This window comes from Thalassophryne amazonica, chromosome 15, assembly GCF_902500255.1.
Source record: "Thalassophryne amazonica chromosome 15, fThaAma1.1, whole genome shotgun sequence".
In the NCBI taxonomy this organism is placed as follows: Eukaryota; Metazoa; Chordata; class Actinopteri; order Batrachoidiformes; family Batrachoididae; genus Thalassophryne; species Thalassophryne amazonica.
In genome coordinates, this window is record NC_047117.1 from 5170367 (window position 1) to 5181450 (window position 11084).

Consider the following 11084-nt stretch of genomic DNA (forward strand, 5'->3'; position numbering starts at 1 on the left):
TTTATATTGTAAGGCAATGGTGTGGTGGAAATTACAAGGCCAATAGTGTCCGTAGTTAAAGAATCACCCATATATGGTAACCTGTTCCAAGGAAATCTGGTTGGATGAAAGATGTAACAGCATTATAGGAGAGGCTATGTCCAGAAGGGATGTCACTTTTTCCTGTGTAGACTGAAAAGTCCACTGTGTATCCATTTTTTGACTCTGCCAGCACAAACAGCTTGAATCCCTACTTGTTTGGCTTTGCCTTCATGTACTGGGTCATTCTAGTCTTAGCCTTGACCATTCTTTCATCCACAACGAGCTTTCTCACCTCGATGATAAACTGATCTGCAGGCATTCTTCAAGGTGTCCATAAGTAGTTTTACCTTGAACAGTCTGTCATACTGAGCTGTGCCCTTTGCCCTGTCATTATTTACATCTTCATCCGGGTCACTGAGATGTAGATTCCAGGAAATACACTGCAACCTGCTGCGTGACATTACCTCAGTTGGCACAGTCAAAGAAAAGAGATGTCCTTGCTTCCAGTAGTCCTTGATGCCATTAAGTTTTATCATGCCCATATAGAGCAGCAGTCCCGTGTATTTATAAAATTCCTCTACATCAAGGTCAGTCCACTTGAACATCTTCCCCTGTGAAATCCTTTTGGCAGCTTGCTTGTTTGTGTTCTGACAGAGTTTGCACAGCATCCTCAGAAAAGATTGAAGATGTCTAAGGGCGTGTATGTGGAGGTGGAACTCAGCTGTGGCCCTGGTGGCCAAGCTGGCTGAAAAATTGGAACAGGGGGAACAGTGTCTGCGTCTTCTGCAGTTTTCCAGGACAGTGGAGATGGGGACAATAGTACATGAAATGATGGTGACTGCAGGAGAGATGATGTGTGGGAGTAGCGGAACCTCTTAGGCACCGGTGAATCATCTCTGCATAAAAACGAAATAATAATTAAGGACATTTTCAAGTACTATACTGTTATTACACCTTTTTTCCCCCCCTTCCTCATCCAAACCGCACTGAAAGCTATGGCATGAACATGGGACAGTGAAACACTTTCCACTTTGTGCTTGTTGACTGTGTTTGGAAAAATGAAATCATAAAGAAACACAAATGTGATGATGGCTATCAGAAGTTTATTGATGTCATGTGAAACTTCAGCATAAGAAACTGTGTGAAAGCTGAGTAGCGTCAAACAGTAGTAGTACAATATTCTATGTGGTTCCACTTATTTGATGTATTTTTAAACACTCACTTTATGAACACCATACGTTACAATGCAGCTTGGACGTACGGGTGACTGCAAATCTCAGAAAGTGATGTGGGGGTGAGGACATTCTCTTCCCCATGTCACAGCAGCACAGCACACACTTGAACAGATCTATCCATCAGTGATCATACAGCTTCCATTCAATATACAATTCACTCAACCACATCAAGAACATTATATGAAAGACAGTTTCAGAGTTATAAAAAAATGGCTTCACATTGTTGGCCAATACTTTTAACAGATGATTCTACTATTTCTAATCAGTTTATGTGGAGTTTATTCTGCTATTTTCACTCATGTTTGTAAACTATCTATTCTTGTTAGGCAATTATGGATTTCCAGTTAGCATTACTTTGTTCTTGCTTTTGATGGTGCACCGTCCCTTCATCTAACTGCTCAAACTGGTTCTGAGATTCCAGACTTTTTTGGTACATAAGGTAGACCGTAATGTCCATCACTGCTATCAGAGAGCATTACGTATAACTTCAGTGTTTCTTTTCAGCCTCAAGAAAAAAGAAATGATGCCTTTGGTTTGGCTGAGATATTTATAAAGGGGTGCATCTCATCAAAGGTGTCGCTCGTGTAGACCACGTGCATACAGAGGAGGGGAGGGTTGCTACATTCCCCCTGACAAGTGAAGCAAGTATTGCTGATTCTTCTGAAGTGTGTGCTCGTGCCGCACCTGAAGTGTGAAATAGTGCCTCACCCGATGTGGGAAACATTCCACTCCTGATGTGGACAATATTCCCACTGAGACTGACACAGCAATAGAAATTGGAGATTGGTGAGCAGTGGAATATGGGCAGATTGTTCCAGGTTTTGTTAAAGATGCACAAGAAAATAGATTCAAGGTTCATGTCATGAAAAAGGTTGGTTTGTCTTGGCAATGGGCCGATAAGACTAAATATCAGGATTGCATATATTACACAAAGGGTCAAATGAAGACGCTGAAGCCTCCATTAATGGTGAACAAATGTAAAGCCCCATAAAAAAAAAAAAAAAAAAAACAGTTTATCATCCTTGGAAACAGAAAAAGTGATGAGGGTGGGTAGATTTTTTTTCCTTAGCGAGAACGAACAATACAGTAAAATTTTGGCACTGTTAACCCCCAAAACGTGAATCGGCTGCAAATCATGAATTATCTGCAAACCGTTAATTGCAAAATGTGAATACTGTAAAATATCTCCCAAAAGGTTAAGACGGGTCTCGCAAAATGTGAATATCATTTATGATACATACATTTTTTTTTTTCAGTTTTAAATAGTTTATGGATTTCAGTTTACAAATCAATTACTTCTAGAAATCTTGATCGCAAACCACATCCTCTGCAAAAATGTGTTTTTTTTTGGGGGGGGGGGGGGGGGAATAACTGCACACAGACTGATCAATTTACTGCTCTGATATATTCAATCATCTTTACACATATTTATTCCTCCTTTTGAGAGTTTTCTGTTATAAATCAATATATATGGCTTAGTAACGTAATACTGTGATACAGCAGTCACCACGGCACTTTCAATATCTTCTGTTGACAAGTCATGAACACTTGCACTGGGCATGTGGAAACATTGTTGACCACCTTGTGCTTCCTATTTCTGACTGCATTCCACACATCTCTTAACAGCACCACCAATCTCATCCACTGGCCACTTGCCATGGGGCATAGCAAAGTAATTCCAGTGGATGAAAATGCTGTGCCTTTTCTCGAGGACCTTTAGGACAGCTGCAATATAATGAGACAGGGCCATCAGACCAACCTGACACTAATTTCAGAGAATGGAAGAGTGTCCAGAAGAAACTCAATACAAGCCAAAAAGGTGTCCTTGGTATGTGCCAAGTTATCTGAAACCAAGGCAGTGGAGTGCATTGAACCAGTACGCCAGAGAGCAGCAGTTAAAACTGTTACCTGGTGCTGCTTCCAGTGGGCACTTTGAATCTCATCTTGATACCAAGTATGGTTCTCAGAAAAGTCTACTTGAAGAAGTGCCTCATCTGGACTGTCATTGACTGCCTCTCATTCCTGCTTGTAAGCATCTGCCTGCTGGTGTTTTACATAACAGTGCTCCATGAACTGGGAAAGGAAGGAACATATGCAGCTCTGAGGTCTTCTGTTACTCCCTCCTCCAACACTTTACATAGCCTATTATCAGCATCATTTTTCCACACAAACCATGAAATGGGCTCCTCTGCACCCGTTGTGCCAGTAGCTAAAAACACTTTACTGTCTGCACATCTCACATTCATTCAACCAACAAGCTCTTGTAGCTGGACAGCAGAGGAGCTTTTCAAGGAGGGAATGGTTATAAGACGGCACACTGGGCCATTTTTCATGCAGAGCATTAACAGCTAAAATGAAACTTTCCTGACATCTACATAAACACACAGTGCGGTAGCTTGTTACTGAGGAGGTCATGAGAGCGGCGGAGTGCAGCAAACTTACACTTGCCTATTTTCACATCAGGATATTCTGTTTTGAACTGAAATGCCTGGACTGAACTTTTATCTTAGAACCATCTTCTTTCTGTCACACTGTCTCTCCATCCCGGTGCCTGCCTGCTGGAATCGTCATGTTGGTAAAAGTTTTTTTCACTAAATCAATTGTTTCTGGAGTAAGTTCATTGGGACTGCTTGATGTTGGCGTCTTCGATGTAGGACTGCCTCCATTAAGGTCACTGAAGAGTTTCTGACACACAGCTCTCCTCCTCTTTGGTGTTGAAGGTCGAGAAGGTTGAACTGCAGATTTTGCATGATGCCTGGCTCTGCCTAGTGTCTGAGCACCTCGGAAAGCTGGAGGGGATGGCTGCTGCGACTGCTGTTGATTTGCCTTGGCTTTCTTTAGCAACCGGCATTTTGAAACCCGCTCCCTTGTTTTCTTCCGAGTTTCATCCCGGATTTGCTTCTGTTCAGAGCTGACAATTTCCCGAGCTCCTCTTTTTGCTTTTTTCGACTTTTTCTTTGCTCTGCTTTATTTTTTTTTCTCTCAGTCCATCATATCTGCCTGAATCCTTAAGCTTTGCCTTCGTTTGGCTTGTCGCTCAGATGCAGTCATAGGCATTCTGGAAAAGACAAAAGGTGGTGGTTGTGAGTCTCACATGCCCACAAAAACCTCGAGCTTTGGTTTTAAAGACATAGTTTTTCATGACTGCTGAAACTGTGATTCACCTCTAGGACATTCATGATGCTGCCATCTAATGATAATCACTAACACGACACATGTACCTTTGTTTTAACTTTAAATGTACACTTCTGGTATTGTGCTGCTCAACTTCAATATATTTTTGTGACTGACACTTCAGACCCAATTCACTATGAGTGACATTACATGCAACTGATGTTAAATTTCAATTTAATTCAATTTATTAAACTTATAGAGTGCCAAATCATGACAGCGTCACCTCAAGGGGCTGCTTGATGTTACAAAATTTTATTTCATTCTCAGGCAAGAATGATACATGAAAAGCAACACATGATTTGTGATTTAGGTTATTACTGCCTACCTCTAAGAATTATATGACCAGTACTAGCTTGGAGCATCCACAGAATTTTCAACAGCACTTTGTTGTGACTTTCGTAACTGACGTTACACACCCACAAAAGTAGTTTAAATGAAAAGAATTTTGGACATTATGGTCTGAACAAGCCAATTTCTGCTTGTGTTCCCTTGTCAATGTGGACAGTGGTATTACAAAGCTTATGCAAAGGATGAAAAATCAGTTTATGCAATAGACAGAAAATGAGTCCAAATCATTCACATTTTGATGGGAGAAAAACATGAAAAAATAAACTTGCTTTGACATGGTAGAGTTAACATTCACTGCACCATTGTAGCTGAAATTACAGTGAGGAAAATAAGTATTTGAACACCCTGCAATTTTGCAAGTTCTCCCACTTAGAAATCATGGAGGGGTCTGAAATTTTCATCTTAGGTGCATGTCCACTGTGAGAGACATAAGAAAAAAAAAAAAAAAAAATCCAGAAATCACAATGTATGATTTTTTTTAATAATTTATTTGCATGTTACTGCTGCAAATAAGTATTTCAACACCTGCCAATCAGAAACAATTCTGGCCCTCAAAGACCTGTTAGTCCACCTCTAAAAAGTCCACCTCCACTCCACTTATTATTCCAAATTAGAAGCACCTATTTGAGGTCGTTATCTGCATAAAGACACCTGTCCATCCCACACAATCAGTAAGACTCCAACTACTAACATGGCTAAGACTAAAGAGCTGTCCAAAGACACGAGAGACAAAATTGTAGACCTCCACAAGGCTGGAAAGGGCCTAAGAATCAATGAACCTAAGAAAGGTGAGGAATCAGTCCAGAACTGCACGAGAGGAATTGGTTAATGACCTGAAGAGAGCTGGCACCACTGTTTCCAAGGTTACTGTGGGTAATACATGCATGGCACGGAAGGTTCCCCTGCTTAAATCAGCACACGTCCAGGCCCGTCTTAAGTTTGCCCATGACCATTTGGATGATCCAGAGGAATCATGAGAGAAAGTTATGTGGTCAGATGAGACCAAAATAGAACTTTTTCCTCTTAATTCCACTCGCCGTGTTTGGAGGAAGAAGAATGCTGAGTACCATCCCAAAAACACCGTCCCTACTGTGAAGCATGGGGGGTGGAAGTATCATGCTTTGGGGGTGTTTTTCTGCACATGGGACAGGACGACTGCACTGTATTAAGGAGAGGATGACCGGGGTCATGTATTGCGAGATTCTGGGGAACAACCTCCTTCCCTCAGTTAGAGCATTGAAAATGGGTTGTGGATGGGTCTTCCAACATGACAATGACCAGAAGCACACAGCCAGGATAACCAAGGAGTGGCTCCGTAAGAAGCATATCAAGGTCCTGGAGTGGCCTAGCCAGTCTCCAGACCTAAACCCAATAGAAAATCTTTGGAGGGAGCTCAAACTCCATGTTTCTCAGTGACAGCCCAGTAACCTGGCTGATCTAGAGAAGATCTGTGTGGAGGAATGGGCCAAAATCCCTGCTGCAGTGTGTGCAAACCTGGTGAAAAACTACAGGAAATGTTTGACCTCTGTAATTGCAAACAATTACGTTACACTTGCGACAGTTTTACCTTGCTTTAGAAACATGTTTTTTTCTAGGAAATGACATTTCTACCTTTACAAAAATGTATTACTGTGTGAATATGAAGCACAAACAAACAAACCGACAAAATACAAGGTTATTTTTTTAACATTCAACTTTAAATGATAATGCTAAATATCCATGTCACACAAAATTGATGAAAAAAAGCGCTATTTTTGGGATAAATTTCATGCATATCTCTGGAACCATGCGGAATTTTTCCATGAAATTTTCAGTACCTGTCAAAGAGACTATAGGCAACTCACAGATAAATCTGGATGGTGGTAAATAAAGTAATGGCTTGTTCATGACAAATGCAATGCAAATCAGCAGTTAGGCTTCATTATTTTCGAACTAGGCCATAACCATTAATATGAGACACCCTTTTCTAGTCAAACAGAATATAATGCATTCTGATCAGTCTTTCTACGGCTGTCACTTCAACATCGATTGAAGTTACAATTATATATACCTACTTGGTCTACTATACCTCTTATGTCTCGTGAAGACTCTGAGGCATAAAGGTGCACTGTTGTTAAATCAAAGAAATACAATGTACAAATACAAATTTATGTAAAAAACAAAACTGCTGATGAAGTTCTCACATCACAAACTTATATAAGGCCAATTTAACTAATCTAATTCAATGTTCAAAGACTTCAGACCATCAACTATTGTTTGGTACACTCTCCGATACGCCATGCTTCACATTTACTCACGACACTCACTGTTCACATATTTTAAAATAAAATTGACAGATCTTCCCTCAGTCCAGGTCTAAATGTGTTCCTGATGCTTTATTCATAGAAATAAATTGATACTTACCCTTAGTTACAATAGGAGGCGACTGGATTTAAAAACAATGTGAATTTGCTTTCAATTCACAAATGTTCTTCAGAATCCAGGAAGTACAACTGTATCATGGGTAGAATTCTCAAAAACTGTGTTGCTGCTACTGCCACCTATGTATAATGACTGTAACTACTCATTGATTTCGGCAAGTGAGATTATAAAGTTGAGATCAAGCCTTATTGTTTGGGTGTGACAGACGTTAATGGAACCATGTTTTGTGATAGATGTTGATATCTGCTGCCCTCTCATGGCTATGAAACACCAAGGCAGAATGTTGCATTGACTTTGCCCTGACCACAGCTAAGAGAATCTAGAAGGTTTTCCTCAAAATTCCATCTCATTTCTGTGATAGAGAAATAATTTATAGTTTCTGTGACATTACGATAACCGCCAAGATTATATCCTCCTTCAAAAAGTGGGGCACAACCTCTGTCTTACATAATTTTCACAATCTGCCCTTAAGCAGTTGAATTACTCCAAAGTCAATGCCCATTTAGTTACCCATTCCTATGAAATCCAGTTTTACAGGTTTTTGTGGTTATTCTGTGATTAAATTTAAAATATCATTTGACAGTCGAAATTCATGTGGGAAAACAATATTTCCTAATGAATACAACTTGTATTGTAAAGTTGGGGGCTTTCATAAATGAGTTGCACCCTTTTCAGAATCTATAACTGAAAAATATTTCTGACTGGTCATGTCTGATTTTTTAAATGGAATTTCCCAACAACCTTCAAATTATCAACATATAGTTTCTGGAGGCTTCATCTACACATCCACATAACTGCCTCTCATGTTCTGAAATAGTTTGGATGCTATAATCTGACAACGGCAAGAATTGACAAAAAAAACCCACAAAAACACAGCATGACTACAACACACAAATGGCACCCTGACAAAATGGGGGCCACATATGCATCGCATGTATGTATGTCATTCTGTCAATGCTCTCCAATGATACAAAGATCTGTTCTGCGCACAGAACAAACATTCAGATTTATGCTCGTATGCTGCAGAGACTGTACATTACAAAATAAAATTTTTGCAAAATAAACACTCCTGCACATTTTCCTCTGCACCTCTTCTATTTTCATGTTCCTCCTCATTACAGTTGTATGCAAACGTTTGGGCACCCTGATAATTTTCATGATTTTCCTTTATAAATCATTGGTTGTCTGGATCAGAAATTTCAGTTAAATGTATCATATAGCAGACGAACACAGTGGTATTTGAGAAGTGAAATGAAGTTTCTAGTATTTACAGAAAGTGTGCAATAATTATTTAAACAAAATTAGGCAGATGCAAAAAAAATTGGGCACCCTTGTTATTTTATTATTTTGAATACATTTAGCACCAATTATTGGAACACAAAATTGGTTTGGTAAGCTCACTGACCCTTGACCTCCTTACACAGGTGACTCTAATCATGAAAAAGGGTATTTAAGGTGGCCATTTGCAAATGTTTCCCCTCTTTGCATCTCTTCTAATGAGTGGCAACATGGGCCTCTAAACAACTCTCAAATGACCTGAAAACAGAGATTGTTCAACATCATGGTTTAGGGAAAAGATACAAAAAACTATCTCAGAGATTTCAGCTGTCAGTTTCCACTGTGAGGAACATAGTGAGGAAATGGAAGACCACAGGCACAGTACTAGTTAAGGCCCGAAGTGGCAGACCAAGAAAAATCTCAGATAAGCTGAAGCGAAAGGATGGTGAGAACAGTCATAGTCAACCCACAGACCTGCTCCACAGACCTACCACATGATCTTGCTGCAGATAGTGTCTCTGTGTATCGCTCAACTATACAACACACTTTGCACAAAGAGATGCTGTATGATGCTGTAATGCAGAGGAAGCCTCTTCTGTGTACACACCACAAACAGAGTCACTTGAGGTATGCTAAAGCACATTTGGGCAAGCCAGCTTCATTTTGGAATAAGGTGCTGAGGACTGATGAAACTAAAATTGAGTTATTTGGAAAAAACACTTGCTACCTACAGTAAAATTTAGAGGTGGTTCCATCATGCTGTGGGGCTGTGTGGCCAGTGCAGGTACTGGGAATCTTAAAGTTGAGAGCCCCATGGATTCCACTCCAGATTCTTGAGAACACTGTTCATGAATCAGTGACAAAGCTGAAGTTGTGCCGGGGCTGGATCTTTCAATAAGACAACGACCCTAAACACTGCTCAAAATCTACTAAGGCATTCATTCAGAGGAACAAGTACAACGTTCTGGAATGGCCATCTCAGTCCCCAGACCTGAATATTATTGAAAATCTGTGGTGTGATTTTAAGTGGGCTGTCCATGCTCGGAAACCAACAAACCTGAGATGTTTTGTAAAGAAGAATGGTCCAAAATACTTTCAACCAGAATCCAGACTCTCATTGGAAGCTATAGGAAGCGTTTAGAGGCTGTTATTTCTGCAAAAGGAGGATCTACTAAATACTGATGTATTTTTTCTGTTGGGGTGCCCAAATTTATGTACCTGCCTAATTTTGTTTAAAGAATTACTGCACACTTTCTGTAAATCCTATAAACTTAATTTCACTTCTCAAATATCACTGTGTTTGTCTGCTATATGATATATATATATATATATATATATATATATATATATATATATATATATATATATAAATAAAACTGAAATTGCTGATCCAAACAACCAAAGACTTAAAGGAAAATCATGGAAATCATCAGGGGTGTCCAAACTTTTACATAAATCAAGTCAAATCAATTTTATTTATATAGCGCCAAATCACAACAAACAGTTGCCCCAAGGCACTTTATATTGTAAGGCAAAAGCCATACAATAATTACAGAAAAACCCCAACGGTCAAAACGACCCCCTATGAGCAAGCACTTGGCGACAGTGGGAAGTACTCTATATGAATAGGAGCCCTGAAGCTCCATCTTCATTGTTGCTACTATGCAGAATAGAGCTATTTAACAGCTCTCTTTGTTCAGTGAAGGGCTGACTGCAACAGTACCTTTTGTGGATCACAGAAAATGCCACATAAATCTGGATTTTTAGTCATCTGAAGTTTTTTTTTTCTCTCCACCAGCCTTGAGGGACTTAAAGAAATATATATTTTTGTTATTTTCTCATTTTATTTTATAAGTGAATTATAAAGGAGGAGTGCCTGGAGTGTGAGGGAACAGTTTGGTCATGTGGTGTTTCTCTTGACATGATCCAGCACGCAGGGATCTCAGTGTTGAGGAACTCAGTGCTGGAAAGTGCTAAGGACACACCCACGTTTCACCTAATAGATGGCTACTTTCAGGAAGTAGTGATGGACCGGTTGTCTGCCTAAGCGGTTGCCATCCAGAACCCAAGGCTGTTCTGTATTTTGGTAGAGTCAAGTTTCGTACCAGTGCTGCTAACAAACCTGACCTGAATTATGAGGTTTTTCCTTCATCATCAACTCTTTCATTAGGATTATTCCAAGGAAGCATTATGCAAATCTGACCAAGTACCAGAAGATTGAGTTTAATTTGAATAAGACATGCAGTTGTGCTCAAAAGTTTACATATCCTGGCAGAATATTTGATATTTTTTGGCCATTTTTTCAGAGAATATGAATGACAACAAGAAAACTTTAACTTCTTCTGGGTGGGCTTCCTTACTCTTCTGACTGTCCAATAATTGCACAGGTCAGTTATTGATAACTACTCCATGCACATTTACCATAGAGTGCCATATTGTTTGTATTTCTTTGCAATTAATGCAAATAAAGTCCAAGACATATTCAGTGGTAGCTTTACCATCAGAGCGCAACTACCACTCCAAGCTGTCACTGATGTTAAAGGGGGCAATACACGGTATTAAGAAAAGGGGTATGTAAACTTTTGATCAGGGTCATTTGGGTAGTTT

At 39.7% G+C, this 11084-nt stretch overlaps 1 protein-coding gene across 2 annotated transcripts in view; it reads right to left on the reverse strand.

The window, feature by feature from the left end:
- The window catches only part of LOC117525947 (gastrula zinc finger protein XlCGF57.1-like), a 106291-nt gene that overhangs the window by 19322 nt on the left and 75885 nt on the right, over positions 1-11084 (reverse strand). The gene's annotated exons all lie outside the window — the stretch shown is intronic.